The sequence below is a fragment of the Carcharhinus amblyrhynchos genome, unplaced genomic scaffold (genome assembly GCF_965287045.1).
Source record: "Carcharhinus amblyrhynchos unplaced genomic scaffold, sCarAmb.v2.hapA chromosome_1473, whole genome shotgun sequence".
Classification (NCBI taxonomy): domain Eukaryota; kingdom Metazoa; phylum Chordata; class Chondrichthyes; order Carcharhiniformes; family Carcharhinidae; genus Carcharhinus; species Carcharhinus amblyrhynchos.
Window position 1 is genome coordinate 2,114 of NW_027651213.1, and position 5,456 is coordinate 7,569.

Sequence of the window (5,456 nt, forward strand, 5' to 3'; positions counted from 1 at the left end):
TACGCAAGGATATTTTGGCCTTGGAGGGAGTGCAGAGGAGGTTTACTAGGCTGATACCGGAGTTGAGGGGGTTGAGCTATGAGGAGAGGCTGAATAAACTAGGCTTGTACTCGTTAGAGTTTAGAAGAATGAGGGGAGATCTCATTGAGACGTATAAGATGATGAATGGGATGGATAGGATAGAGGTGGAGAGACTCTTCCCGCTCAGAAAGGACAGTAGGACTAGGGGGCACAGCCTCAAGATAAAGGGGGGGCGGTTTAGAACGGAGTTGAGGAGGAACTTCTTCACTCAAAGGGTGGTGAATCTCTGGAATTCTCTGCCCGTTGAAGTGGTGGAGGCTGCCTCGCTCAATATATTTAAGACGCGGGTTGATGGGTTCTTGATAAGAGAGGGGATTAAGGGTTATGGGGAGAGGGCGGGAATGTGGAACTGAGCCACGACAGATCAGCCATGATCTTATTGAATGGTGGGGCAGGCTCGAAGGGCTAGATGGCCTACTCCTGCTCCTATTTCTTATGTTCTTATGGGAAGGACATGGGTGAACTAGGTGGGATTTTCCTGGCCATGGGACATCAGGAGATTCTTCATTTCAGATATCTCCAAATTCCACCTGGATTCGAACCCAGGTCCCCAGAACCTTGGCCGAGTTCCTGCGTCAATAGACCAGTGACAATGCCACCGGTCTGTCCCCTTGATATTTCTATCTAGGGATACCGATGACTGTGGAAACCATTTCCGATCCATCAGGTTCCCCTTTCGGGAAGGAAATCTACTGTCCTTACCCCCCCTCCCCCAGCCCGGGGTCTGGCCTACACGTGACTCCCAGAGAGCCACACAGCAACGTGGGTGACTCTCAACCGCCCCTCCCAGGGGGCAACTAGGGACGGGTAATAAGTGCTGGACCCAGACAGCAACACGCACGTCCCGGGAAAGAATCGCCAAAAACAAATACATAAATGAAGTCAAAAAATTGACTGTAACACTACATTCTGCACTCTCTCCTTTCCTTCTCTATGAATGGTATGCTTTGTCTGTACAGTGTGCAAGAAACAATACTTTTCACTGTATCCCAATACATGTGACAATAATAAATCAAATATTAAGTTGATCTTTCTCTACACCCTCGCTGTGACTGTAACACTACATTCTGCACTCTCTCCTTTCCTTCTCTATGAATGGTATGCTTTGTCTGTACAGTGTGCAAGAAACAATACTTTTCACTGTATCCCAATACATGTGACAATAATAAATCAAATATTAAGTTGATCTTTCTCTACACCCTCGCTGTGACTGTAACACTACATTCTGCACTCTCTCCTTTCCTTCTCTATGAACGGTATGCTTTGTCTCTATACTGCGCAAGAAACGATACTTTTCACTGTATCCCAATACACGTGACAATAATAAATCAACTCAAAATCTCGCTGTGACTGTAACACTACATTCCGCGCTCTCTCCTTTCCTTCTCTATGAATGGTATGCTTTGTCTGTATAGCGCGCAAGAAACAATACTTTTCACTGTATCCCAATACACGTGACAATAATAAATCAAATATTAAGTTGATCTTTCTCTACACCCTCGCTGTGACTGTAACACTACATTCTGCACCCTCTCCTTTCCTTCTCTATGAATGGTATGCTTTGTCTGTACAGCGCGCAAGAAACAATACTTTTCCCTGTATCCCAATACATGTGACAATAATAAATCAACTCAAAATCTCGCTGTGACTGTAACACTACATTCTGCACCCTTTCCTTCTCTATGAATGGTATGCTTTGTCTGTACAGCGCGCAAGAAACAATACTTTTCCCTGTATCCCAATACACGTGACAATAATAAATCAACTCAAAATCTCGCTGTGACTGTAACACTACATTCTGCACCCTTTCCTTCTCTATGAATGGTATGCTTTGTCTGTATAGCGTGCAAGAAACAATACTTTTCCCTGTATCCCAATACACGTGACAATAATAAATCAAATCAAAATCTGGATATTGGGCCCTCACCCTGCAGCCTCTGGTGAGAAGCTGAGACTAATAGTTTGAGTTATAAGGAGAGGCTGGGATAGACTGGGAGTTTTTTCTCTGGAGCGTAGAGGGGTGATCTTATAGAGGTCTATAAAATAATGAGGGGCACAGATCAGCCAGATAGTCAATATCTTTTCCCCCAAAGGTAGGGGAGTCTAAAACTAGAGGGTTTAAGGGGAGAGGGTCCAGAGGGGGCAATTTTTTCACCCAGAGGGGGGTGAGAGTCTGGAACAAGCTGCCAGAGGCAGTAGTAGAGGAGGGGACAATTTTGGCTTTTAGAAAGCGTTTAGACAGTGACATGGATAAGATGGGGATAGAGGGATTTGGGGCAAAATGTGGGCAATTGGGTCTAGCTCAGGGGTTTAAAGAAAGATAGGGGAGTCTAAAACGAGAGGGCATAGGTTTATGGTGAGAGGGGAGAGATACAGAAGGGTCTAGACGGGCAACTTTTTCACCCAGAGGGGGGTGAGTGTCTGGAACGAGCTGCCAGAGGGAGTAGTAGAGGGGGGTACAATTTTGTCTTTTAAGAAGCGTTTAGACAGTTACGTGGGTATAGATGGGTATAGAGGGATATGCGGGCAACTGGGATGAGGTTAGGGGCTTGAAGAAAGGTCAAGGAGTCTAGAACTAGAGGGAATAGGTTTACGGTGAGAGAGGAGAGATACAGAAGGGTCTAGACGGGCAACTTTTTCACCCAGAGGGTGGTGAATGTCCAGAGGCAGTGGTAGAGACGGGTACAATTTTGTCTTCGAAACAGGGTGTGGGCAGTTCCATGGGTGTAGAGGGGCTCACAAGAGGTTATTGCAGAAGGTCAGGGGACATGGAGTTGGGGGTAGGGTGTTAGCGTGGATAGAGGATTGGTTGTCAAATAGGAGGCAGAGAGTGGGGGTCAATGGGTGCTATTCGGATTGGCGGATGGTGACTAGTGGGGTGCCCCAGGGGTCGGTGCTGGGGCCTCAGCTATTTACCATTTATATAGATGATCTGGAGGAGGGAACCGAGTGTAGGGTGTCGAAATTTGCTGATGACACCAAGATTGGGGGAAAGGCAAATTGTGCGGAGGGTGTGGAGAGTCTGCAGAAGGATCTAGATAGGCTGGGCGAATGGGCCAGGAAATGGCAAATGGAATTTAATGTTGGCAAGTGTGAGGTGGTCCACTTTGGTAGGAATAATGGTAGGAAGGACTATTACTTACGTGGCGAAAAACTGCAGCAGGCGACGGTGCAGAGGGACCTGGGCGTCCTTGTGCATGAGTCGCAAAAACCCAGCCTGCAGGTGCAGCAGGTGGTCAGGAAGGCGAATGGGATGCTGGCCTTCATAGCGAGGGGGATTGAATATAAAAGTAGGGAGGTCTTGCTGCAGCTGTATAGGGCATTGGTGAGGCCGCAGCTGGAGTACTGTGTGCAGTTTTGGGCGCCGCACTTACGCAAGGATATTTTGGCCTTGGAGGGAGTGCAGAGGAGGTTCACTAGGCTGATACCGGAGTTGAGGGGATTGAGCTATGAGGAGAGGCTGAATAAACTAGGCTTGTACTCGTTAGAGTTTAGAAGAATGAGGGGAGATCTCATTGAGACGTATAAGATGATGAATGGGATGGATAGGATAGAGGTGGAGAGACTCTTCCCGCTCAGAAAGGACAGTAGGACTAGGGGGCACAGCCTCAAGATAAAGGGGGGGCGGTTTAGAACGGAGTTGAGGAGGAACTTCTTCACTCAAAGGGTGGTGAATCTCTGGAATTCTCTGCCCGTTGAAGTGGTGGAGGCTACCTCGCTAAATATTTTTAAGACGCGGGTTGATGGGTTTTTGATAAGAGAGGGGATTAAGGGTTATGGGGAGAGGGCGGGAAAGTGGAACTGAGCCACGACAGATCAGCCATGATCTTATTGAATGGCGGGGCAGGCTCGAAGGGCTAGATGGCCTACTCCTGCTCCTATTTCTTATGTTCTTATGTTCTTATGATATGGGCTAATTGGGAAGAGGTTGGGGGATATGGAAAGGGCCGGTACAGACGTGTTGGGCCAAACACTGTCTCGATACTCACAAATACAAGCAGCAGCGATGAGGCGGGCAGCCACATAGGGTTGTTGGCACGTGGGGAAGATGGGTTGAACCATGTAGTTGGCGAAGGTGATGGCGATGATGGCTTGGCTGGTGGGCTCGATGATCAACAGCGAGGTCCAGAGGCGGATGAAGGCCACAAAGCCCCCGAAGGCCTCCAGGATGTAGGCGTAGCTGGCGCCGGACTTGGTGATGGTGGTGCCCAGCTCTGCGTAGCACAGGGCGCCAAAGATGGAGAAGAGGCCGCCCACCGCCCACACCACCAGCGAGAGCCCGTAGGAGGCGCTGTACATCAGCACCCCCTTGGGCGAGACGAAGATGCCCGAGCCGATCATGTTACCCACGATGAGGCAGACCCCGTTGAGGAGCGAGATCTCCTTCTTCAGCTGCATGGCCTCCGCCGGCGGCGAGGGCTGGCGCTCGGAGTCCGGCGGCGAGGCCGGCGCCCCCTGCTGGGGCACGGCGGTGTACTTGGCGCAGATGTCGGTCATGGTCGCCTCCTGAGGGGGCCTCTCCTCATAGCCAACCGGGCCGAGATAGAGAGGTGTCGTCCCTTTGATCCAAAATCTATTGGGGAATGGAAGAGAGGGAAATATTTAGCCCCGAAGGACAAACAAAACCAGCCCCGGGAAGCAGGCCCGTTGGCCCAACGAGCCAGCGCCGCCATTTTAACATGACCAGTCCCCCCCCTCCACCCATGACCCCCATCTATTGGTCTTAGGGCCATCCAGATTGAGAGAAAACCAACTGAGGGACAATTTGTTACCTCCAATCAGCCTAAGAGCGCATCTTTGGGGTGTGGGGGGAAACCGGAGCACCCGGAGAAAAACCCACGCAGACATGGGGAGAATGCGCAAACTCCCACCGGCCCCAAATCCTTGTGTCTGCACAGCCATCAGTGATAGTCACTGAGCTCTCGTCTTGCCCAGTATCGGGTCCAGTTTGAGTGTACGTTAACAATGTGAAGCACTAGGCCAATCTCGAACACCCAAGACTAGCCCAAGTACGACACATCGCGCGTACGCCCCTCGTTGGACAGCAAGGCGGACTGACTTATAACCTGTGGGTTAAAAGAGAAACAACGTTACTATTGTAGCATATCCATTCGCCTTACCAGGGACGTCCCAATGCTAATGAACCTTATTTGAAACAATCTCCTATATCCACCCATCTCCATCTCAGTCATGTGCCTGTCTTAGTTACTCTTAAACAACTCCAGCATGTTTGTCTCCACTGCCTTACTTGGCAGAGCATTCCATACCCCCACTCCCCTCTGTGTGAAAAACCTCCCTCTAATATCTGTGTTGTACCTCTCCCCCCCTCACCTTAAGCCCCTCGGTGTAGAGAGTCTGCAGAAGGGTCTAGATAG

The 5,456-nt window shown here is 49.8% G+C and overlaps 1 pseudogene; it reads right to left on the minus strand.

The window, feature by feature from the left end:
* Positions 1-4,070: 4,070 nt before the first annotated feature.
* Positions 4,071-4,650, minus strand: LOC145340820 (Y+L amino acid transporter 1 pseudogene; annotated as a pseudogene).
* Between the last annotated feature and the right edge of the window lie 806 nt (positions 4,651-5,456).